The sequence below is a fragment of the Alexandromys fortis genome, unplaced genomic scaffold, assembly GCF_014885135.2.
Source record: "Alexandromys fortis isolate MF-2015 unplaced genomic scaffold, M_Fortis_MF-2015_v1.1 scaffold_5, whole genome shotgun sequence".
Classification (NCBI taxonomy): domain Eukaryota; kingdom Metazoa; phylum Chordata; class Mammalia; order Rodentia; family Cricetidae; genus Alexandromys; species Alexandromys fortis.
Genome location: NW_026067924.1, coordinates 5,648,149 through 5,673,215, shown reverse-complemented (window position 1 = coordinate 5,673,215; position 25,067 = coordinate 5,648,149). Strand labels below are relative to the sequence as shown.

The 25,067-nt window shown below is 43.3% G+C and overlaps 1 protein-coding gene across 5 annotated transcripts in view; it reads right to left on the bottom strand.

The window, feature by feature from the left end:
• Positions 1-25,067, bottom strand: part of F13a1 (coagulation factor XIII A chain) — a 406,032-nt gene that overhangs the window by 114,151 nt on the left and 266,814 nt on the right. The gene's annotated exons all lie outside the window — the stretch shown is intronic.

The window sequence follows — 25,067 nt, the reverse complement described above, 5'->3', positions numbered from 1 at the left end:
TCATACACAAACATTTTCAGCTGAGTTCTTCCTCCCCTTCAAAAGTGCCTTATTTCAAGAGGGCTGTCAAAAAAAAAAACAACCAAACAAACAAACAAACAAAAACCTCAGGAATGAATCCTGTTTCCATCTAGCAAGGTGAGTTCCATGAAGCTAATTCATTTTCCCATCGAATTCATTGGTTTTTCCCTAGACATATCTTTCACATTTTAAGCAATCAATCTCCAAACAGGCTCTAGAAATCTTACAGGGACATCATGATGCATGTGCAGACTGGAAACTTGAATGCAACAGGCTTGGAAAGAAAAGTGAACTGTGTTCTAACAGCCTCAGGACCATGCAGGAGTTCCTAGGGCCAAGGATATTGTAGGTCTTTAAGCAATCATTAGATCCCATGTTAGCAACTGTAAAAATAAGATACTACTACTAGGGAAAAAAATCAAGAAGGTACAGAAGTCATGGGTGGTAGTAGCCAAGAGGAGGGAATTACCTCAAAGTTGAGGGGGCGGCATATGTTGGTGTTAGGACACATGGTTAGCATATACAAGGCTCCAGTTCTGTGTCCAGCACCAGATAAAGTCTCAGAGATGGGCAGATAGCTCAGCTGGCAAAGTGCATGTGATATAAATGTAAGTTCAGTCTCAAGAAGTCACTTAAAAAATACTGGGCAAGGTGGTGCGTACTTGTCAACCCAGTGTTGGGGAGGTAAAGACATGTGGACCCCCGGGGCTCACTGATGAGGCAACCTAGGCTATTGGTGAAAGACCCTGCCTTAATATAAGGTGGATTGTATTCCTTAACTATATTTCACTTTCCTTTCAGGGTTTGCTAAGTCACTCAGCCTTCCTTTGAAGCAATATGTAATCTTGTGAAGTGTCTACGAAGCCAACATAGTTCCAAGACCCTGCTGGGATTACACATGAGAAAGACAGAGAGATATGACCCAGTAGCTAATAATATCATAGATATCTAAGAAATCTCTAGGTGGAAATGACTTTGGGATACAATCACAAAGGTATATGTGATGGTGGAGTATCTAGTTGCTAAGATACATCACCAACTTATTTGTATCTGTTTGGGTACACAGGCACAGTTGTCCTGTGGCCTCCACTTGAAAGTGCATACATGTGCCTAAGATCTCCAACAACACCCTCCCCGCCATGATGGGCGGAAACCTCTGACACTGCTAGTCCATATGTCTTTCTCCACTTCAGTTGTTTATGTCAGCACTTTTGCCGAGAAGGCAAACTCACACAGTGGGCAAAGTTGGGAGAAGTCTTAGTAGCAGAAGGTGAATGAAAGCATGCTATATCTTGGGAAGGAAAAAGAACTAAAGATTGTGTGGCAAAAGAAGGAGACAGCCTGGAAAGGTAAAAACTGTGGGGACCTTAGACCATGTGCAAAGGTGTTGGGGCTGTATTTTGGGAGGGTCTGGATATGGGGCTTCTCAAAGCATTGAAATGCTTTCCATGGTCCAATGGAGGCTGACTAGAAAGACAGGGAAAGTACAATGACATAGGAAGAAAAGCCTGGGAGAGAAGGCACTGAATCCTGGGATCAAATCTGTTTTTCCTCCAGGAAAGGGCCAGAAATTACAGGCACCATTGATGAAACAAAAGATTGTCTTCTGAGGAAGTCTGTTTTTCTACAGACATCTCAAATAAAAATTTCAAATTCGGTAAATAAACTGTGCTTACATAGGATATGCAATCTTGAGTCCTCAGCTCTCCCCTTTTATCTGTAAGTCTGGACAATACCCTTTGTAAATACACTTACAGCTTTGTTTATAAAAATATTCACCAAATGAAAACTGAACCCCTTTCTTGAGGAGCCCACACCTACACTTAGCTCTGCTTCCTTCTTTCTCTGTACATCCATCTTTTTTTCAATCCCTTGCTTAAGATCTATGTTAAAGATGTAGAATATTCCTTTATACTATGTGAAAATATGTTGGTGTGATTGGTTTGATAAATCCAATGATTGGCCAATGGTTAAACAGGGTAAGCTTAAGTGGGAAACTACCTTAAGTATGCTATTATTTAAGGCCAAAAAAGGAAAGAAAAGAAACTCAGCAGAAAACCCCTACAATTTAGAGAAGGTTGGTTACAGAACATGAAACCACAAGAGGTCTTGGACAGTTTGAATTTGGGGGCCCTTCTGTCTTCACAGGAGCAGAAACTCTCTGTCAGGTACAGTGCCTATGTCACCTGACTGCTCCCAGATCCATCACCTGCACCCCTGCATCTCTAATGCCACAGGAAGCCACATTCCCAGCCGCCTTTGTGCTCTGGCTTGCAGTCTGAGGCCCAGACCCTTTGCACACTGTCTTGTTCAGCATGTCTGTCTTTTCTCTGATCTGGAGTAAAGCATCATCTTTTTCATGGCTTTCTTTCTTCCTTGCCAGCCCCATTGTGATTCCTGTTTCTGCTGGTAGCTTCAGGGTTTGACAGGACCTCCTCTTCCATGGGTTCTCCTTCCAGGTGTGACGGTTGATTCTCGGTACCAATTCCTGGGCGGCTTTGCCATGTCACCTGTTTTGATTTGATTATTCCTTCACCTGTGTTCCACAAATTAAGCACCTGCTGCTGAAATCTAAAGAAGGTTCCATTTCAGTCGACACCCTGAACTCACTCCAGGTCTGCTTTAAATGTTCCCTGCATTTTATATGTGGGTAAGCAAGGGGCAGAAAACAGAGGACTGGCTCTAGGCAGACAGCTCCTCCAGCCACCACCCTGCTTCAAACAGACTTGGATCCAGATTCCTGACCTGGGTCCTGATAACTATCTGTCTAGTCTCTTCCATCCATAACATGCCCATTATAGCTGACAGCTGAGCTGTAATCAATGGTAAGGGCACTTTAGGATCCAAGCACGGTACTATTTTCCCCGTTATCACATAATAACTGATGCCCTAACAGCAAAGGAAACTCACTAAACACATCTTATTTGTTTTTTCATTTGTCTGAGCATGACCACATGAGAAGTAAAGAAAGCGACTACTGATTCAGCGATTTATTCAATTTACAGTATATTTATGGTGTATCATGTGGGTGCCAGCAGAGTTCTAGGTATTGAGACTAGGGTAGTATCAACAGATAGGGTCATAGACTGTGCAGTATAGAAAGAGTAAACAGACAGTAAGTAAGGTATGCTGTAGCAAAAGATGAACCTGTGAAGAGGACAAAGAGTGAGAGGGATTGTCGTGTTAAGTTGATGACATCAGGACTTCAGAAGAGAGGCATGAAAAGGGAGGGAACGAGCCACACAAGTACTAGGGGAAATGGTATTGCCATCAGTGCAATGGCCCTGTGAAGAAAATACTCTGCGCCTGGGGAAGCTGGTGTGCCTGGAGTCGAGGAAAATACAGGCAATGAAGTCTGAGGGCCTGCTCACCTACTGTTTGGGTTTCGGATTTTATTCTGATTGAAAAAATGTTTGGTGCTTAGCCCAATTGTCATCAGGGAGGTTTCATCCAGCAACTGAAGGACACAGATGCAGACCCTCAGCCAATTTCCAGACAGAGCCCAGGAAAACCTACAGAAGAAGGGTAGAAAGGATTGTAGGACCCAGAGGGATCAAGGACACCACAAGGAAACTCATAGAATCAACTAACCAGGGCTCCCAGGGGCTCCCAGAGACTGAACCAACAACCAGGAAGCCTACACAGGACTGACCTAGGCACTCTGCAAATACGGTACAGTTGTGTAAGACCAAGTTTAGTCTTCTTGTGGAACTCCTAACAGTGGGAGTTGGGGCTGTCTCTGACTCTTTTACTGGATTTTGGGACCCTACTCCTCATACTGGGTCTCCTTGCCCAGCCTTAATACATAAGAAGGTGCTTATTCTTACTGCAACTGGATATGCCATGTTTTGTTGCTAGCCATGGGAGAGCTGCCCTTTTCTGAACAGAAAATGGAGGAGGAATAAACTGGGGGGGGGGTGAAGGCAGACTGGGGAGGGACTGGAAGAAGAGGAGGGAGGGAAAACTACATCCTAGATGTTAAATAAATAAATGCAATAAGAAATAAAAGTTTCTATAAAACGATACAAGGTTGACTTAATTTATTTAAAATGATCACTTTGATTGCTATATGAAGACTACAGGTAGACAATAGAGATTGCTGTGAGAATCGCTTGACCTCCAACTGTATTCTGACATCGCAGAAAAATGAAAGTTCTGCCAAAAGAGGAGAAATTAGAGAGGATGTTGAGTGTTTATATCCGCAGGAAAGGCCATTTGAAAAATTGTTTATTCTATAAGATGAAAGACTTTTCTTATAGCTGGGAGGGAAGAGGACATTGGCAATATGAAAACTCATTTGGGTAGCGGGGGCGGGGCAGCCTTAAAGGTGTGGCCAGAAACTCGCCTACATTGTCAGTGGTTGTAGGGGTGGCATGGGTCTAATGAGTGACAGCTTGTCAATTCACAAGTGTCAAGAGCTTTCAGAATGCAGAGGTGTTGGGGGAAAGAGATGGTATTGGGGACACAGGTCTAATTTGTTGTTCCTCATGGGACTACATGAGCATAAGTCCCGCTGTCTACTTAGACTTTCCTCTCATGTCATCTTGGCTGGTACAGCTAGTTCAGCCAATAAAAGTATTCCCATACTTTTTGTTTTCTGACCTCTCACACTGACCTCTAGAAATCCAAGGGATAAGAGAGACAGGGCAAACTTTGGGTGGATCTGGAGATGACCTCCCATCCCTGCCCTCTCTCCGACTGCCTGTGGCAGGTGGGAGAGCTGGCCCTGAAATCATAAGAGAGGGAGAACTGGCAATGTCCCCCCCCCCCCACCGGCAGATGCGCCAGGGAGAGCAGGCCATGCATCTCTTCTGGGCTACATAGCAGAGCTGACCCTGTTGGCAGGGGCTCAGGTGAGTGGGCCCAGAGGGCATGAGATCAGGAGGTGCCCCCACATCTCCTATGTGGTGGTGCAAGCAAGGAACCAATGCCCTCCCTCCCCTCACATCCTGCCACCCGAGGCAGATGAGAGAGCTGGTCCTTGGGCCGGCCACGAAAGTGGGAGAACTGGCCCTGCCCTTCACCAACTGGAGCACACAGGAGAGCAGGCGTGGCACCTCACCTGGGCAGCACACTAGAGCTGATCCAGTTGGCGTGGGTGAGAGGCACAGGTCAGGATAGCAGGATAGCTGCCCCCACCTTTCCTGGTATGCCACAGGATGGCAAGGGTAAGGGAAACCTGCCCTTCCACTCACCCCTTGCTGCCTGCAACAGCTGGAAGAGCTGACCTCTGGGGCATGAGAAGAGAAGAGCAGTCCCTGCCTCTCAAGTGCAGTCGTCTGGAGAGCAGGCCCTGTACCTCGCTTGGACAAAACCATGGAGCTGGTTGGTCCTGGTGTGGTGGTGTGAGTGCCGGTAAGCTGAACCCGAGTGTATGAGAGCAGGGGAACTGGTCCCCACGCCTTGCTGTCTGCTACACTGGGTCAGCTCGCCTAGGCAGTGCTGGATAGCTCACCTGGGTGGTGGTAATAAGGAAAGCTGGAAGACTGACCAACCCAGCTTCCTCCCAGGCCCAGAACCATGATTACAAGTTAGCCCACCCCAACATCCACCTCATCTATGAACTGCTGGAGCATGTGAAGGGGTTGGAGCTGAAGATCCAAAGCTGTAGGATCTTCCTGGCACAGGCAGCAACAGGATATGCAAAGGGAGTCACAGTGAATAGTGTAGCAAAAGTCAGAGGCCGTAAACCAGACCAAAGACTCATTGCAATGAACACTTACAAGTAAAGATGTATGGACTAAAGATTAGGTTTGTTGGTTTTGTTTTGTCTTTTTGTTTGGATTTTCTGGAGGATTAATTTTAAATTGTTTTTGGGGGGGAGGAGGTTGGAATGGGAAGATGGTAGAAGCGAAGGGACAGGGAGCTGAGTGGGATCGGGATGCATGATCATGATGTGAAATCCACAATGAATCAAGAAAAATCAAGAAAAAAGTGAAGAACCATTAACTAGCAAGGATAGCATCATAGACTTAGCAAACAAACTTGTCTGAATAAAGCAAAGCCAAACTTATGGCATTTTAGCCAAAACAGCCAATTCTTGTTAATATTTTATGGCAACAGCAACGGAACAAGAACAAATCACTTCCAATTCTGACAACAATTATTCATCTTTGGCATGCAATCTGTATGTGCAATATACACAAGCAAGTGCAAATGAGTTTCCATTGCCACAATTCAACCAGTTATGGGTAGAACAAAAAATAAACATAAAAAGTCCAAGAGATCCTTCTCCAGAGTCTATCCCAGACCTATGTTGTCTGCCCCCAACGATAGGACACTCTCATGCCACATCCAACCCCTTTACCCAATGAGATCCTGAACATCATTCTCCAGGCTCTATCCCAGTGAGTATTCCCGATTGTCCCCTTTACATACCCTCCCCCAACTGCTCAGCTCTAGTGTGAGTCCCATATCCAGGGCCCAGCCTAGTTTGGGCCATCTGCACTCCAACCAACTTATAGGCTTCTGTCAAGACCCACTCTGCTCTACTGTCCCAATCCAAAATCCCTCCGACACCACACCCAACCCCTATCCTAAGGAAGATCCTGCACATCCTTCTCCAGTGTCTAGATAAGTGAGTCTGCCTGATCTTCCCCTCCACAAGCCCTCCCTAGCTCACAGATCTACCCCCATCCTGCAGGCTTGGGCTAAAACACACATCTTTCCTACCACCCTAGCACCCTGTGCCCGCCATACTTTATTTCACTTAAGCCATTTCTAACTTTTAGACTCGACCTGACAGCATATCTTCAATTCTGGTCCAACCTGATCTGTCCGCATCAGACACAGAACTAACAAAAGAAGTTTAAATGACCAAATATCATAACAAAAAAGTTACTACATGAAAGATTAGGCCATTATCTCCTCTCTAAACCTATCAGTCCTGTAGAAATGTTTGCCAATGAGAATTATCTAGATGAATCGCAGGACACAAAACTTGAAAGAACAATTATAATATTTATCAAAAATAAAAATCCTCAATAAGGAAGCCACAAAGATAAACCCCATGAACTTAAAGAAAAAGAAAGAGAAAAAAATGCCTGAGTGATGACAAAAAAAAAAAAAAACACACACACACACACACAAAATTAAGTCTGAAGGAAATGACAGAGACCATCCAGGATTTGAAAATGGAATTCAATAAGAAGATAGAAACATTGAAGATAACTCAAGCAGAAATGAATATGGAATTGAAAAACCCAATAACTCAATTAGAAAACTCAAAGAAAGCCTTGCAAGTAGATTGAATCAAACAGAAGATAAAATATGAGGACCTGAAGATAAAGTAGAGGACCTAGACAAAATTAGCAACTATAAAAATTAAAAGAACCCACAAACACATACAGAAAAGAAACATACAGGAAATGTGAGACCAAACCTTCAAATCATGAGCATAGACAAAAGAGAGAAATTCTAAATCAATGACATAGACTAGTTCTTCAAGAACATAAAAGAAAACCATCCCAAGGAATAGTACACTTGTCCTAATACAGGTGTACCCAAATTAACAAACAGACAAGACAAGAAAATCCCCACAACATATCGTAAAAATACTAAACATTTAGAACAAAGAAATGTACTGAAATCTGAAAGAGGAAAAAGACATAAGTCACATATAAGAAAAACCCACCAAAATAATAATTCATTTCTTAATGGAGACTTTAAAGGCCAGAAGAACCCGAACAAACTATTTCAAGTCTTAAAAGACAGTGATAGCCAAACTAGACTAATAAACCTAGGAAAATGGCACACCATAGTTGAAGGAGAAAGAAACAAACTTTCCATAATATAAACAACTTTAAAAATGTATATCCAGCAAACTGAACCTAAAAAAAATACATAAAGCAATACTTGGGATTGAAGAGAGGAATAAGCAGAACCAAGGGACTCTGGAACAAAAAAAGAATCCTTAGTTACTAAAAGACACTGAGAACATAACACCAAAAATCAACATCACAATGCCTGCAGTTGGGCATGTATTTTCAAATAATTTTAAATGACTTGAGCTAGGAAAGATCATAATTGAGTGAGGCAGCCTGACCTAGAAAGACAAATGTTGCATGTTCTCGTATCTGAGGCTCCTAGCTCTAATTATTCAGATGCGAGTACATCATTTGGAATAACTCTAGTAAGCAGGAAAAAAGGAACTATTTGGGGTTTGAAGGTGCAGGAGGAATAGAGAGAGGTACAAGTGATATGAATAGGGAAACAGGAAAAATGAGGGGCTGTCTTTAGATGGAGGGAGATAGTACAGAAGGGGAAGATAAAATAACAACAACAAAAAATCCATAAGAAAATCATACTATTAACTCTCTACCTAAAATACCCATAATACATGTAAATCAGTGTATAAGTATATATTAAGTGAAATTTTCCTTTCTAGGATGACAATTCTCTCCAAGAGTCATAGCCCATCCCAACACTTGCCAAGAGAACCCCTCTTTTGAGTTGTTAATCAGGGTTGTCCAAGAGACTCCCAAAATATTACAGGCTATCAATATTTCCCTGGGCTGCTCTCCCTCCCCCACACCCTGGAAATAATGTAAGGCTTTCAACTCTCAAAGCCCATTCTAATGACACACTTCCTCCAGCAAGCCTGCACCCCGCCCCCACTAACCTTCCAGAACATCACCACCACTTGGAGATCAAGATTCAAATGTCTGAACCTGTGAGGGACATTTCTCATTCAACCCACAAAACACCTGAATTAATTCCAAACTGAAGAAAAATAAAGATTTTAGGCACAAAACATGCCAACTAAATGATTTATGTGATCCCAAATTTGACTAAGTCTCCATACTATACAGGGCATTATTGAAACAATGATGAAACTCGCATGGGTTCTAAAACCTATGTGATCACATGATACCAATGATAATGTCCATGACCTCCACGCTTCTGTAGGATAAAGTCTTTGTCAGTAAAGCACACACACACACACACACACACACACACACACACACACCCCAAAATTCAAGGATGGCGGGATATAAGGTCAAAAGCCCTGACGACTCTGGAATAAAAACAGAACTTTACATTGTTCTTACAAATGTCCTGTAAAATGAAATTTGTTTCAAAAGTAACAAAATGTTATATAACAAAAGTTATGCAATATGCATACATTTTTCACTGCTTAAATATTCCACACATTCATGGCCTTCATTGTTTTCAGGCATGCAACTACTAGGGATGCAACTCTGAATTTCTTAGGATAAGAAACATTTCTTGAACTCTATCTGATACATGAGTCCCAGTCTTTCAGAAGAGCATGTTAGGGACCATCCTGTCTCCACCAAGAGGCATGAGGAGGACCCAGGAGACATCAACTCTAAGAGACTATTCACTGACTGGTGGGAAAGGGCAAGAACCCTAGCAAAGGCTTAGCCTGAGAAGGCAGACCAAATCCAGAAGGCTGAGGAATCAATGTGTAAGGAGAACAGAGAAGACTCATCTCCCATAATGGGGAGGTCTTCAATAAATCTAGCAAAAATAAGGTGTTAGGGGGAATTTCTTCTTAGTTTCTAAAGGGTATTACCTTGTGCCTATGCCCTAAATAATCAAGGCTGTGGCTTTTGTTTCCCTAAAATTTTATCTTGAAGTCTACAAACACAAGTGTTGTCTTTCTGAATCATCTTTATTTTTAAAATTTGGCTAACACTCAACTCAAGTGTCTTTGACATGTTTAAAGCAATTTGTTTCGCAAATACAAAAAGTTAGGAAAGATTTAAATGGTTGAAATGAGATCCTGGAGGCAGCGTGTCATTTCCTCTCACTTGGGAATACGTTGCACAAATTTGAAAGCTGTTGGATGGCAAATGTCATCCTTGCTGTTCCCACTACCTCATTTCTGTCACTTTAGTCATAGAAACATCTCCTCATCTCCTCGGAGAAATTAATTGCTTCAGAATATTAGAGGCTTTTGTCTATCTGGCCACTAGCTTTCTGCTGAACCTGGAGGTAACTGTCAACTTTATTTTAAGGTGTGGAGTATCGAGTGTGGCTTTTACTGTGGGGAGCCAGTTATGAGGCTGGGAGAGAAAGGAGCATTGCTTTTCTATTTTTCCTAGACAGGGAAACAGAACTTAAAATAGCACCAGTCCTTATGATAGTGCAAATAGAAAACACAGTGCCTCTATTGGAGGAGCTCAGAGCTTTGTGCAGATGAATGGACTCCCTCCCCTCAAATAAAGTCCTGCTGATGTCTTTCTCCATGGGCCTCCCACTACCACAGTGTGAGGTGTCACAACTTTGCTACCAGACTGCGGGAAGGGTCAGATGTTAAAGTCCTTGATTCCTATCTTCATCAGTTTGGCTGCTGTAGCAAAATACTATGGCCTGAGTGACTTCAACTACCGGCATGTATTTTTCATATGTCTGGAAGCTTAGTTCTTGATAATTACGGTGCTGGAACATATAAACTTCCCTGTGAAGGTCAATTTCCTAATTCAAGACTTCTGTCCTTATGTCCTAGTGTGATCAGAAAAGAGAGATTAAAGTATGGATGCCTGATCCTGTCTTTTTTCTGGGCAGGGCACTGACTTCATTCATGATGGCTCTATCCTCATGACACAATCACCTCCGAAAGACCCCATCTCTGAATACTATCATGCCAGAGGATAGGAGATCACCATAGGAGTTTGGAGGGTGAATACATTTAGTCTTTAGCCTATCTCAGTTGATTCTCCAAATCGTCTTTCGCTCCCACACTAAAGCTCCTCTGTTTGCTTACTAAGACTGAGCTCATCATATCTATTTTCTCCCTTTAGTGGGGGACCATGGGAAGTCAGATTGTGATAATTGGCTTATCTCAGTAATCATGGTTGGACCATGGGCCTGAGATCTGGAAAAATCTTTGAAGAAGACAGTGTACACAGAATGTGAAAAACCCAATGCTTTCTGCACATCCTATGGAGTGATACAACCCCACTGTAGAAGGTTGGGTCTTAAAGCATTCTTCCCTGCAACATACAAAATGGAATAAGAGTCAATACAATGACTTTCATAGATATCAAAGGTCAGCAGGAGTGGATATATTAAGCTTTTGCCACTACTGTCAGCTGAAACCGGCTTTCTTAGAATGAGCTGTAATGTGACTGTTTGGGGGATGGTATGTGAAGACACTGACTGACTAGGCTTTTGCCAGTGAAGGCTGGGCCAGCTGAAGTGTGTGGCTTCTAAACTTCTCAGCAAGCTTTGTGCAGTTCTTTAGAGGCTTGGACAGTAGTGTCTAGGTTTCTTGACGTTGATATATCATCACACACCACATCTGTAGTAGGACTACACCCAGGGTGTTAGAGCCCCAGAGGCACGTGACTTGGCCCATTCAGCCCTCCCCTCCCCCCGTTACACTAAATTTCTGGTAGTTGCCACTGGTGAGACCCATTCACCCTGCAGGTGATCTTTTTAAGTTTCCTACTAGCTCAGATCTGCCAACCTCCACCCAGAACCTTGAGTGCCTATAGGATCCTGTGTACCCTACATAGCAAGGGCGGATTTGGAGACAAGTTTGGTTCTTTCCTACTCGAGGACACAAGTGGCTAAAGCTTGGGCTTTTTGTCTCTGCAGTGAAGAGCTGGGAAAGAATCCATATTTTGTCTTCCGTGTTTTCTGGAGTTGTTTCCTAGCTCTGTTCCTGTTTGCTCCATCCCTTACAGGTCGGTTTTCTTCTCCCTGTTTCATCTTGAATGGGTACCTCTGCTTGACCTGAACTATGCTGAATGCAACCACTGTGACATTTAAAGGCAACCAAGGACACACCCTATCCAATCAAACGTTCTTGGCTCCTGGAGATTTCTCTCATAGAAATGGAATTTCTGTACCATTTAGAAATGTGTCCACACTGTTTAAACCATAAAATTTTCTCTTTACCCTGGCCACATTCCTCTAGGTTTCTAGTGACTTCCCCTTCTGTCCTCTCTTATGCTTATATAGACTAGGTTTGCTAAGGACAGTTCTTCTATATGCCAACTTTCTCAACATTTCTCCTAGACTTTCTTTTTCTCTTGGTGTCCCAGATTATAACCCACTCAGCTTCATCAGACCCTGTCTGACCCTGTGTAGGGGAGTATTTAAACTGTTCACTGGATGTAGACAATTTCTAGGCTCGCAAAGTAAGTGGGCTGGGAGAAGTGATGATAGTTCTGTGCAGCCCCAACAAGTATTATACTGTAATTTCATGAAATGCACTTCATGATAGACATCACCTTTACCCATGAGCAGATACAGGTATTGAGGTATTTACAGAGACGCGTTCACCAGAGCAGCCGGTCCTAACTCTTCATCAGATGATTGCCCCTAGACACATCTCCTCTGTCTACTGCTTGGTTGTGCCTTGACTACAGATTCAACAACCCTCAGGATCCTCATCCTAGCGACCACTGATTCACGGTCCCCAGCTCCCTATGCTTTCCACGTTGTCTCTCCAAACTTCCTCGTGGAGCTGTCGTGTCTTTTCAGGACACGGCTGCCTCCAGAAGAGCAGTTGATCATCTGAAGAATCCCATTTGTGTAAATGCATGAGCAGTGGCCATCAGAAAAAGATTAGCTACTTTTACCGGGCATGCTCATCCCATTAAAGAAACTGCTGGTGATATAGCTCTATCCAGAAGCAGAGTCATGATGGATGAACCCAGCCTGCTGTTCTGGGAGTACTTCCTGTTTCATCATGCAAATAGCTGCATCTCTACCTGACCAGAGACTAGGCAGATGACAACAGCTGCTCAAGCTATATGACTCATGAACATAATTCTCCACTTTCCATCCAAATGAAGGCTTGAGATTAAATACTCGGTTTTATTAGAACGCATATTATTATCATTTTGCTTTCTCTTCCAGAAGTATCTATTTTTTAAAAGTATGCTTTGTTTTTACAGCTCCAAGTGTGAAACTATGATCTTTCTAGGTTAATATGGATTCTCCATCTTTACCTTCTAGAACCTTCCCACAGGTACTCTTGGTAATCTGTAGAAGGAATAGGTCCTAGCCTCTGTCTTCACAGAGACCTGCACATTTTCTTGAGCTGGTTTGAAACTGCTTTGGAAACTAATGGTGACTTAATTGGATTTGATTGTTTAAATAAGCTTCTGATCATTGAATGAAAGAGGTCTTTTGGGGAGTGGGGGTTGTGCTGGACTCTAACACAATGAATTGGATTGTTGGGGGAGGATGATGACATGCTGTGTGGAGAATCCAGATGTCCCAGCCAATCACCAAGAAGTAGGAAACCAGTTACCAACCCAGTAAGGACAGCAGACTGGCTCCGTTATGATGCCCAGGCCTCATGGGCTCCCCAGGATTGACTTCCATCTCTGTGCCTGGACAGTGAGTGGTGCCCAAGCTCTGCATATAGCCAGAAGCTTTAGCCCATGAAGGAATTCTCTTACATTAGAAGCTGATGAGAAACTGGAGAACAAACCCTTTGATGTCTGTGAACAGCCCCCTTTCCACCTAGAGGCAGTCATGGCTCTTATCCTTGAAATGCTCCCAGTTCCTCAAGTTTCTTCTTAAGACACACTTGCCTTCTCTAAGATTTTGCTCTTCAATTCTTGCCTGCCTTCTCCTTCCAGACTGCCTACCTGCCCACTAACTCTTGACTAACTGCAGAATTCCTATTACTCTAACTATGACATATTCTAGAGAAAGGTTTGGGACACTAGGTGTGCACCTAAGGACAAGGAATCAGTGTGCAAAACAATTGTCTACTTCTCTGTATTTATTTCAGCACTGCTCACAACAGCCAGGTTCCCTAAGGAAGGGAAGCACATGCAAATGGTATACTATTTAGTAAATAAAAAAAAAGTAAAACCCTGGCATTTCTGGAAACACCAATGGGCTCAGATTCACAGTATTAAATAACTGATCGAGATATAGAAATACAGATGGGGCATGAGGTTACTCATGTAGAATATAAAAAGCTAAGCTCACAGGAGTAGAGAGTATCATCCTGGTTACTGGGGACTGGGGAGAGTGAGGAAATGAGGAATAAGGAGACTACTTAAGGGGAAAAATGATACAGATAAATAGGTGGGATGGCTTTTGTGTTAGAGCCAACAACAGTGTATCGTGAAAAAATTTGGTAGGAGAGGGTGTTTGGATGGTCTCATTACAAAGAAATGTGTTTGAGAAGACAGATGATCTTTGTGTAAAGTTGATCATCAATACTGCATACATGTACCAAATGATTATCCTGAACCCTAGGAAAATGTGGAACTCTTACCTGTCAATTAAAGGTAAATTCATTTCAATTGAGCTAAATAATGATAGTATGGGTTGTTAAGCTTCTGTTACACACCACACACACACACACACACACACACACACACCATACTATAGGATGTCAGGTTTCAGGATACAAATTCACTGAACTAGACGTTAGACGTGATCTTATAAAGGCTGGTAATCAGTCACAGATGGTAAGTAGATTCGGGAGACTGAAGGAGCCCTCACAAGCTTTCTAATAGTTTAGCAAAGAAATTAGAAACCGCCAAGCAAGGGACGGGGGATGGAACGCAAACAGTGTTTGCTTCGTGTGCACAAAGCCCTGGATTCAGCCTTTAGCACAGTAAATAAAATAGCAGTCAAGATAGTGTTCAGTCAGAGTCAGTAGTACAGGTCCAGAGCCCTGATCCTGAATTCCCCGAAGCTAAAGAAATCATTGTGAATACACAGAATAGTTAGACTCATGCAGCAACCATTCCTCTCCTAATCAGTGAATAAATTCATAACCATTTATCATTTATGCCTGGGACATGTGTGTGTGTGTGTGAGAGAGAGAGAGAGAGAGAGAGAGAGAGAGAGAACAGGAAAGAGTGGAGAGACAGAAATAGGAGGAAATTCAAGAAAGGTTCAAGAAATGAATACTGAAATCTTAGGTGAGGCTAGCCGAAGACGTGCCAGGCTATTTATAGCTCATCTTGATGCAGCCTGTCTGGCTGCTACTATAGTGCCACTTTATGTGGGTTATCCTCCTGTAAGAAACGCCGTGGAGATGCAGCTTCCTATGCACTTGCAATATTCAGAATAAGCCTGGTAATTGGGTCACCTTATTAGCAAGCAACTATCACTAAACAGTTGAAAGAGCTTCTGGTTGTCTCCCATCAATCCTTGCAGCACGCTTGGGGAGGAACCAGAGGGCAAGGGTGATGAATAATTAGTCCACTTAGTGCCTTTCTTTAGTGAGTTTCCTTTCCACTTACAAGATGCTTCCTTTGAGATGGGAGCCGTAAGAGCAAGGTGTGATGGTCGGCACATTAGTTTTCATTAGGTATTTCCTCCCCCCCCCTCTTTTCTCACCCCCTCGCTTCATATTGGTGACTCCTTAGAGCTATAGGGAGCATGGAGCAGTACCCGCCCTGCATCGCGCCTCAGTTCAGATTACAGGTTTCTAACCAAGTGGATTCAATTCTGTGTGTGGCTACTAATGAGCCAAGCCTAATAATCTGAAGTGTAGGGGACCTGTGCTTACAGATGGAGGGAGAGGCAAGGGTAAGGTCAGATGAGGGGGCCAGAAAGGAGCGTGGAGAAATAAGAGGGATGGGGAGAGGTACAGGTGAGAGATCATCCCAACTTTCTTGGTTCTTTTCTTGCATGTTCCATGAAGCATGTGGGATGTAAAATATGCTGGTGACTGTTTGCCTGGGAACCTTCACTTTGCCTAGAAAGTTGTGTTTCTAGACATGTATGCTTTGTGTGTGTGTGTGTGTGTGTGTGTGTGTGTGTACTTGCTTACAAGGGTAAGAATAAGAGAGAGATAAAGAGGGCTGGAGAGATGGCTCAGCAGTTAAGAGCATTGCCTGCTCTTCCAAAGGTCCAATTCCCAGCAACCACATGGTGGCTCACAACCATCTGTAATGAGGTCTGGTGCCCTCTTCTGGCCTGCAGGCATACACACAGACAGAACATTGTATACATAAGAGAGAGAGAGAGAGAGAGAGAGAGAGAGAGAGAGAGAGAGAGAGAGAGAGAGAAAGAAAGAGTGATGCATTACAGAAAGGGGCAGAAGGAGCAGCAAAGGGTCTGAGATAGCAAGAGGTGATGACGACAGCCAAAGGTGTGCACAGCTATTTCCATCTCTTCCTAAGGAGGGTGAGCAATGAAGCCTCAGATACTAAGACGTGGACCCTGGTCCCTCCTACTTCAACCTCAGAAAGCCTCCATCACTCAAGCTAGGATGGAAGACAAATCATTCCAGGAAGAAGTTGGCCTGTGGGTTGTCAGGATTCCTACTTGAACTAATTAAGTCATCAGCAGGAATGTTGCATGGATGGTAGGTAAGTATGTGTAGAAACTCAGGAATTCTTGTCTTTGTCACCGGGAGGGAAAAGACAAGACAGCAATTACCTTGCACTTGCCTTTTGAGTGTGTCTTATTCTTTGTGAGTATATTCTTTTTAATCGATAAATAGTAATTGTGGATATTTGGAAGGACACAGTGTGACATTTTGATCTACATATATGTGTCATAGGAAAAACTGACCAAGCTAACTCACATAGCCACCACTTTGTCAATTTATCTTTTTTGAGAGATGAAAACATCAAGAATCTAGTATTTCAGCATTTTTGAAACAGGCACATTATTAATTGTGGCCCCCATGCCGTGCAGTTGGTCACCACAGCCTCCTCCTCCCATCTAGCAGAAACTGCCCTCCCTGATCAACACCTTCCCTCTCCTCGCGCCCTTCGCCAGCCTCTAGCCTCCGCAAATGACCCTCCTACTCTCTGTTTCTATGAAACTGACCTTTAGTATTCAACATGTGGGGACTGTATGATTTTCTTTGGGTTCTCCTTCTTATTTAGCTTCTCTAAGAACCCGAATTATAGGCTCAATGTCCTTTATTTATGGCTAGAAACCAAATATGAGTGAGTACATTCCATGTTCCTCTTTTTGGGTCTGGCTTACCTCACTCAGGATGGTGTTTTCTATTTCCATCCATTTGCCTGCAAACTTCAAGAAGTCCTCATTTTTTACTGCTGAGTAGTACTCTAATATGTATATATTCCATACTTTCTTCAATCATTCTTCAATTGAAGGGCATCTAGGTTGTTTCCAGGTTCTGGCTATTACAAACAATGCTGCTATAAACATAGTAGAGCATATACTTTTGTTGTGTGATAAGGCCTCTCTTGGGTATATTCCCAAGAGTGGTATTGCTGGGTCCATGGGTAGGTTGATCCCGAATTTCCTGAGAAACCTCACACTGCTTTCCAGAGTGGTTGACTGGAGAGACAGCCCAGTGACTAAAGGTACTTATTGCTCTTGCGAAGGACATGAGTGTGACTACCACCACCCATTTTAGATGGTTTATGACCACCTACAACTCCAGTGTTAATGCTTCTAATGAGCTCCTCTGGCCTTTTCTTATACCCACACATACATGTACACATAACATAAAAATATAAATTTCTTATGAGAGATTCAAGCTGTAAGTGGAAGAACACTATTTGGTCTTCTGGGACAGGATTATCTCGCTTAGAAGAATGTCCAGTTCTACCTATGTCATTACAAAGAAGAGAGTATAATAGCATCTCGTTGTATACATGCACCCTGTTTATTGATGAGCTCTTGTGTGGGTTCCATATCTTAGCCACCATGAATAATGTTAAAGAGTACACACAAGTGCACATTTTTCCTTAGCATATTGATTTTAACTTGGGAGTAAATACCTAAAGTGGGGTCCATGGATCATATAAGCTATGGTTTTATTTTTGTGAGGAATGACCATACTGTTTTCCACAATGATCTACTAGTTTATATCCCAACCAACAATCTACAAGGATTCCCTTCTCTCGGTATCCACATCAAAACTAGTCATTGATCAACTTTTTGATAATTGCCATTCTAAAGGGTGACAGGCATCTCATTGTGGTTTTGAATCACATTGTGTTGGTAATTAGGGAGGGAGAATATATTTTCAATATCTGTTGACCATTTATATTTCTTCTTTTGAGAAATGCCTAGAGAAATCATTTGCCCATATCTTCAAATAAGTTACTGAGTCCCTGTGAACTTTGGCTCCCAGATTTCAGTGGTGATTATCATCACCCTTCCCGCTTCCAGTGTTGTCATTTCCAGTTTTGCTTTTAGCACGAAAGGGCATTTTATATAAATTACATTCCTTAATCCATAATCAGTTGGTTTACTTAGCTTCATAGTGTATGACAAAACATTTGAGAGAATTAACTTACAAAGAAAAAAAAGATTTATTTTTACCTTAAGTTTGGATGTTGTAGTCTAAGATCAATTTGCCCTACTGTGTTGGCCTCCCTATAGAGCCTCCTGCCAAGATCAGGTGAACTTACCTCCTCGTTCAGCTGTCTACAATAAAACCAAATCCTCAACCCAGACATACAACAAGCACGCCGAGTTTTCCCGAGTTTTGCAGTTGGTGGCCTCCATCAGGGTGAGCACAGCCCACGTGACTCCAGCTTTTCTGCACATGTGTCTGTCCTTCCTGAACCCTCTCATCACTCCAGTTAGCTCAGGCCCCAAAGCTGTGCAGAAAGAAGTGCCTTATTCTTTTTTTTAAAACTGGGTCCCACTCTAATCTAAGCTGGCCTCAAACTTTCAGCAATCCCCCTGCCTCAATCCCTTGAGTGCCAGGATTTCAGGAGTGAGCTATGGCTCTTGGTTTCAGATCTCCTACACAGTTGACTTACAGCCCATCTACGGGGCTTCTGGTTATTTATAGAACATTGGAACTGCTGACAAGTGGTACAAAACAACCTGTATGTTCCAGTTTTCATGTCCTACTGACCTTCTTGGCCTTTGTCCCAAAATAGACGCTGTTACCACCCATTTCAGACCCATCTTCAAAAGCTCCTCCAGGAGGATTCCCCGAGCTGTGTGCTCAGTGAGACACTGCTTTCAAAATAGCTGCAAATAGCTTGCCCAAGAAGCTGGCACCAGGTTCCACCTCTGCCTTTCAGGCTGTCCCACTGACTGTGGATCAGCCCCTTGGAGGCAGAAGTCAGCTAAACACCCTACTTCTCACATTGTCCTTCTGACCATGGGACTCCCCAAAGGCGGGAGTGAACATCTTACTGCTCAGAATGTCCCTTTGACCATATTCCTTGGGAAGACAGAGGGTTCTTCCTGTCCTGACCCCAGCCTGGTGCTTGCTCATGCAAAATGTTCAGTAAGCATCCACTAAGTGTACTCTGAAGAAAAAAAAAGAGCATTACTGTAAAAGAAGCCAAACAAAAGGATAGATGATAAAAATGTGACTAAAAGGGAATATTTAAAAATCTATTTTTTTTTTTCATTTTTCAAGACAGGATTTCTCTGTGTACCTCTGGCTGTCCTGGAACTCACTTTGTAGACCAGGCTGGCCTCAAACTCACAGAGATCTACCTGGCTCTGCTTCCCAAGTGCTGGGACCAAAAGGCGTGCACCACCACCATCTGGGTAAAAACCATTTTTGAGAACAAAGTTGTTGACTAAGAATGCCAACTTGACATTTATTGTAATGCTAGCACAAAATCTTAAATGGTCACATAGTTAAAAAAAAAAAGGGATTTTATATCAGGCATCCTCCACATAACTCCAAATTCCCTCAAGTTGCAGCATCCACCCTGCTCAGTGCTCCACAGAACAAAGGTAACATCCAGTTGGAGCTTTACACTTCCTAGGGTACTCTAGCAATAACAACAGACTAGGCTAGTGTTTATGGTAAAATAGTTTTCGTAAACACCCCACAAAGGGGATCTGTGTTTTGACTGCATGCCACGCGGAGCCTCTAGTATGCAGATGTATGCGGTGGCTGAAGAGACACAAGCACAGCATGCGCCAAATGCATTTGACCACAACACTTCTTATTTTTCCCTGCGAGCATCTCCTGGCAGTTGTTCACAGGGAAGGCAGCCTGGGAAACACTGGCCTAGTTTCTCAGATGCCATTATTAGTTGCTTCACACGGATGCTTAGAAGTGAGCACGCCTGTTGTCAGTGCGGAAACCCATGGGGGCAAAGATTTGAGATGACACCCTGTAGAAGTGCACCTCCGAAATGTCGAAATAACCCCCTTTCGGCGAAATGAAGCGGAAAGTGTAGACACAACATGGCCTCTGACTTCTTTCTCTATGAGATTTAGGGCGGGAAATTTCTCTGCAGAGAAATTGTTATATGTGTGAAAAGCACACATCCGCGTGATAATTTTATCTGGAATTTCTGAACTATTAAAAAAAATAAGAAAGGGCACAAGGTTGTAAAAGATTTGGCTCTCAGACTGTAATGATTTACATAAGGTGTTAATGTGTTTCCCAAAGAACGTGTGCCGGAGGCTTGGTCCTTGGTATGAGAGTCAGAGTGAGGTAAACTATTGCAAAGTGCTTAGTGCCAGCAGATTAGGTTCTTGAGGACTTGGTCTTGAAAGGGTGGAATGCTGATTTTGCAGGGGAAGTTAGTTCTGAGACAGTGGGCTGTTCTAATAGGTGAGTCTGATCTTTGTCTGCCTCTAGCTTTCTTCCCTGTGACCCCTCTCTCTTGCTTACGTTCAGTCCATGATGCCATTCTCCAGTGATGGGATACAGTGAACAGGTCCCTCACCAGATGTCGAACAATCAGCCTGATGGTTTTTTTATGAAGTTCCTAGCCTTAGGAAATTTGTTTTAGTGCTATAAAATGGACTGACACATTGCTATAAGGGTCCCTTGCTTTCCTACGCCTATGCAGTGCAGTTCACCTCCTCTGGCTTTGACTAACTTGAGTCATGAGCACAGTACTAGTTAAACTCACATCTCTACTTAAAGCAATCACACTCCGCCTCACCTTCCCCTGCATCACCTGAGCACAATAGATGCTTTGTTCTACTCTCACTCTCTCATGCTGACGCTCTAGACTTCTCCTCCAGGAACCCAGGGCTTCTCTGGCTCTTTGGGCCATTTCCTTGGTTGTTCATCCCCATCTGCCTACTGCATTCAAGTCCCCCCCCCCCCGCGAGTCCTGAAACAAATCCCAAGCTAAAATGCCCTCCCTATAATTCTCATCTCTAGTTACCATTGGGATTTTATGTTCCTGCTATGACCTCTCACCGTATTTACCTTCAGATCTTTACAACTGCTTCTGTCAGGCAGATAATCAGCGTCTCCCTAACTGTTGAGTCCAGTGGGAAATTCTAGCCTTGGTCGCTCTTGTCCCCTTAAGGAACTTAGCTCTCCTTAGTCTTCGTGCCCTCTCTGAGTTCCTCCTGCTTTCAGATCCTTGCTTTGGCCCTTGCTTCCTCCTCAAGGATTCCAGTTTCTGGCTTCTTCTTTAAAGTTGTTTTCCCCCAGGATTCAAGCCCCTGTCCCCACTTACAGGATTGATTTTTGCTGAGTGAACTTGTCTAACCAGATGTGTACGCTAGTCCATTTCTTTCCTGTCCAACCCAAACACTACTCCCGTGCTTCATCCTCAGCTTGTCTTTGAACACGTAGGCACCACAGTCACTCAGGAGCTCCAAAGAGCAGCTGCGGTACTTTTTGGGTTCGACTTGGGCTTATTTGATGAATCACTTCATCTTAATAGCATCTGAAAAGAGGTGGGCATAGTGCAAAATCCAGAATGGTGCCGGAAGAAGCAAGTGGAAAACACCCAGCATCTGGCACTGATGTGGCCCTCTGCCAGTGAGTCACCAATGAAAAGCACCGCCACCATCATCACTTCCCACACTCACAGGTTCCTCTCCTGCACTGGCTTGGTCATCACAGCCAAAAGAACACAAAGGTTACCCCTGATTCATTCTTTCTCTTGCCTCTCACCCATCTTGTTCATTGTGCCTCCTGAATATTTCTTGAATCGCATTACTCCGTTGTTTATGGCTCTCATCCGGGCTCTCTCATCCTCTGTCCTCTGAGCATCTCTCCTCCAGTCTTGATACTCCACAACCACATGGCACAAGTCACGAATGAGACTTCTCTATGTCATTCCCAACCCAGTCCCTGATACCCTGTTGACTTTTAACAAACGCTACCCAAGAAATGAAAGAAATAGGACATTGGAGTGTTGCTGACAATGTCTTGATGCATTGCAGGGCTAAAGATGTGTAGAATATTTCACTTGGCCTAGGTCTGGAAATGCTTGGGCACTTGATGACTGTAATCATAAATGACTTACCCTAGTGGTACTGTTGTGAAGGGCTGCTCCTGTGTGTTCACAGGTTGACAAAGTCAGACAGGAATCTAGCCACATCCTCTGGGGACACCCGGTATTATAGCTTGAATCTGCAATGTCCCCACGGGCTCATATATTGATCTCTAGGTGGTGGCGTTTACTTTGAGGGGTTCTGGAAAGGTGGGGAGGTGGGTTCTGGTTGGAGGGAATAGAACACTAGAGGCTTATCATCAAGGTTTACAGCTGGCTCTCGGTTCCTTGTCTCTCTGCTGTCCACAATAAGAGAATTGAACTGCTACCTCCTCCACACATTCTGTTCCTTTATGGGCTCAAAGTTAGCAGAGACAAGGGGTCTGAACAATATCGCTGAGTCATGGGCCAGAATATAATTTCCCTCTTTTAAACTCACTTCTTGGGTGTTTGGGTCACAACAAACAGAAATCAGAAGAGGTGAGGAGAAGAGCAAAAGACAGCAGAAGAGGATGAATGCAGCATGGTACATACATGTGTGGCAGCGTCACCACAGCATGGTACATACATGTGTGGCAATGTCATAGCAGCATGGTACATACATGTGTGGCAATGTCATAGTAGCATGGTACATACATGTGTGGCAATGTCATAGTAGCATGGTACATACATGTGTGGCAATGTCATAGTAGCATGGTACATACATGTGTGGCAATGTCATAGTAGCATGGTACATACATGTGTGGCAATGTCATAGTAGCATGGTACATACATGTGTGGCAATGTCATAGTAGCATGGTACATACATGTGTGGCAATGTCATAGTAGCATGGTACATACATGTGTGGCAATGTCATAGTAGCATGGTACATACATGTGTGGCAATGTCATAGTAGCATGGTACATACATGTGTGGCAATGTCATAGTAGCATGGTACATACATGTGTGGCAATGTCATAGTAGCATGGTACATACATGTGTGGCAATGTCATAGTAGCATGGTACATACATGTGTGGCAATGTCATAGTAGCATGGTACATACATGTGTGGCAATGTCATAGTAGCATGGTACATACATGTGTGGCAGCGTCACCACAGCATGGTAACATACATATGTGGCAATGTCACACAGAATCCATTAGTGATTTTAAAAAGGAATGATTTTTTTTTTCTCTCTCAGCTATATGAAGAAGGGGGATGCACTAAAGTATCAGCAAATTAACACCACCAGCTGCTGCCCAGCCCTAGCTGCAGCCACGGGTTAGCAAAGCCCCAGTTCACGCTCTGTTCCCGCTTTCACGGTTTAGCTTTGCTGCAGGCTGAGGTGGAGTGAGAGAGAAAAGCCACACCCACCTCTTCAAATTCGTTAGCACTTCCCACCTAATGCTCCAGCGGGCTGTGTCAGCCCACAGCTAATGACTGCAGTTGTCAAACAAAAGCTTGCAAAATCCTGACCAGAGGAAAAGCCCTAACTCTCCCCAGAACTTTCCTGGACACCTTCTCTTTAGAAAACCAGTACACGTTAAGTTCATCTGGAACCATCTTGTTTAAATACCTTAAAAGGAATCATTTAAATATTAGATGTGTATCTAAATAAGGAAGGAAGGAGGAAAGGAGAAAAAGAGGTGTGGTGGTTTAAATGTAATTGGCCTCCATGAGCTGGTAGAGAGTGGCACTATTAGGAGGTGTGGCCTTGTTGAAGTAGGTGTGGCCTCGTTGAAGTGGGTGTGGCCTTGTTGGAGGAAGTGTGTCAATGTGAGGGCTGGCTTGGAGGTCTCCTATGCTCGTACTATAACAAATTCAGACCACTTTCTGTTGCCTGAGCATCAAGATCTAGGACTCTCAGCTCCTCCAGCACCAGGTTTTCCATGTTGCACCATGATAACAATGAACTAAACCACTGAAAATGTGAGCTACCCCCAATTAAATGCTTTTTCTTTGTAAGAGTTGCCACGGTCATGGTGTCTCTTTACAATAATAGAAAGACTAAGGGGGAAGAGAGAAGAGAAGGAATGGAGGAAGAAAAAGGAAGCAAATTAGTTAGAAGGTAGAATCACTCCTAAATAAGACCCATGAGCTAGGTTCTGAGGACAGCTTAAAGCGACACTCCGCAGTATCAACCTGTCCCAGCTTAATTCACTATAGACAAGGTCCTGGAGAAGCAAAAGGAAATAATAACAAAAATTACTGGCTATGGACTGGAAGCAAATCAGCAGGAAGATGTGTGTGGGGTGTGTGCGTGTGCGTGTGTGTGTGTGATCTTAACATAGTAATAAAATTCTGCAAGTAGTAGATATGTTCTTTAAAGTAAATGTTTCAACTGATATTGTTGATGTATTTTAATTGTGCTCAACCATCTAGTTTTAAAAGATTTATTTTAGCTTTAATTATATGCAGTTGTATGTGTCTGCACATGTGAGTGCAGAAGTATTTACAGGCCAGAAGTGGGTGTTGGAATCCCTGGTTCTGGAGTTACAAATGGTTGCAAATTTCTTACATAGGAGCTGTAATTGAACTTAGGTCCTCTACAGGAGCAATACTCTGAGCCATTTCTCCGGCCCCTGTCATTTTAAAAAATAATTTAAGCATTTTTACCTGCATTTATGCATAGAGAGGGCAGCTTGTGGGAGTCACTTATGTCATTCCATCATGTGAATGACCACCCCCCAGCCCCTTAGCCTTCTAGAAGAAGAGATTCTCCTCTTCCAGAAGAAAAATGGCAAGAGCTGGAGAAAGCCCCAGCTGCCTCTGTCTTACACTATTGTTGCAGTGCTCCTGTTGCATTTTGAATGATGCACGTGAAACCGATTAAACAATTCTAAAGTTAAGCCAAAACAATAGGATGCCAACATTATTTGGGAAAAACAAAACAGTTGAATGACTTTTTACACTACACATGCTAGATTTTTCAAATGATTGATGCTTGATCAATTTGCTCATTCCTCCAACCAGTCTTAAATATGGGACTTGGGAAGAGTATACTCAT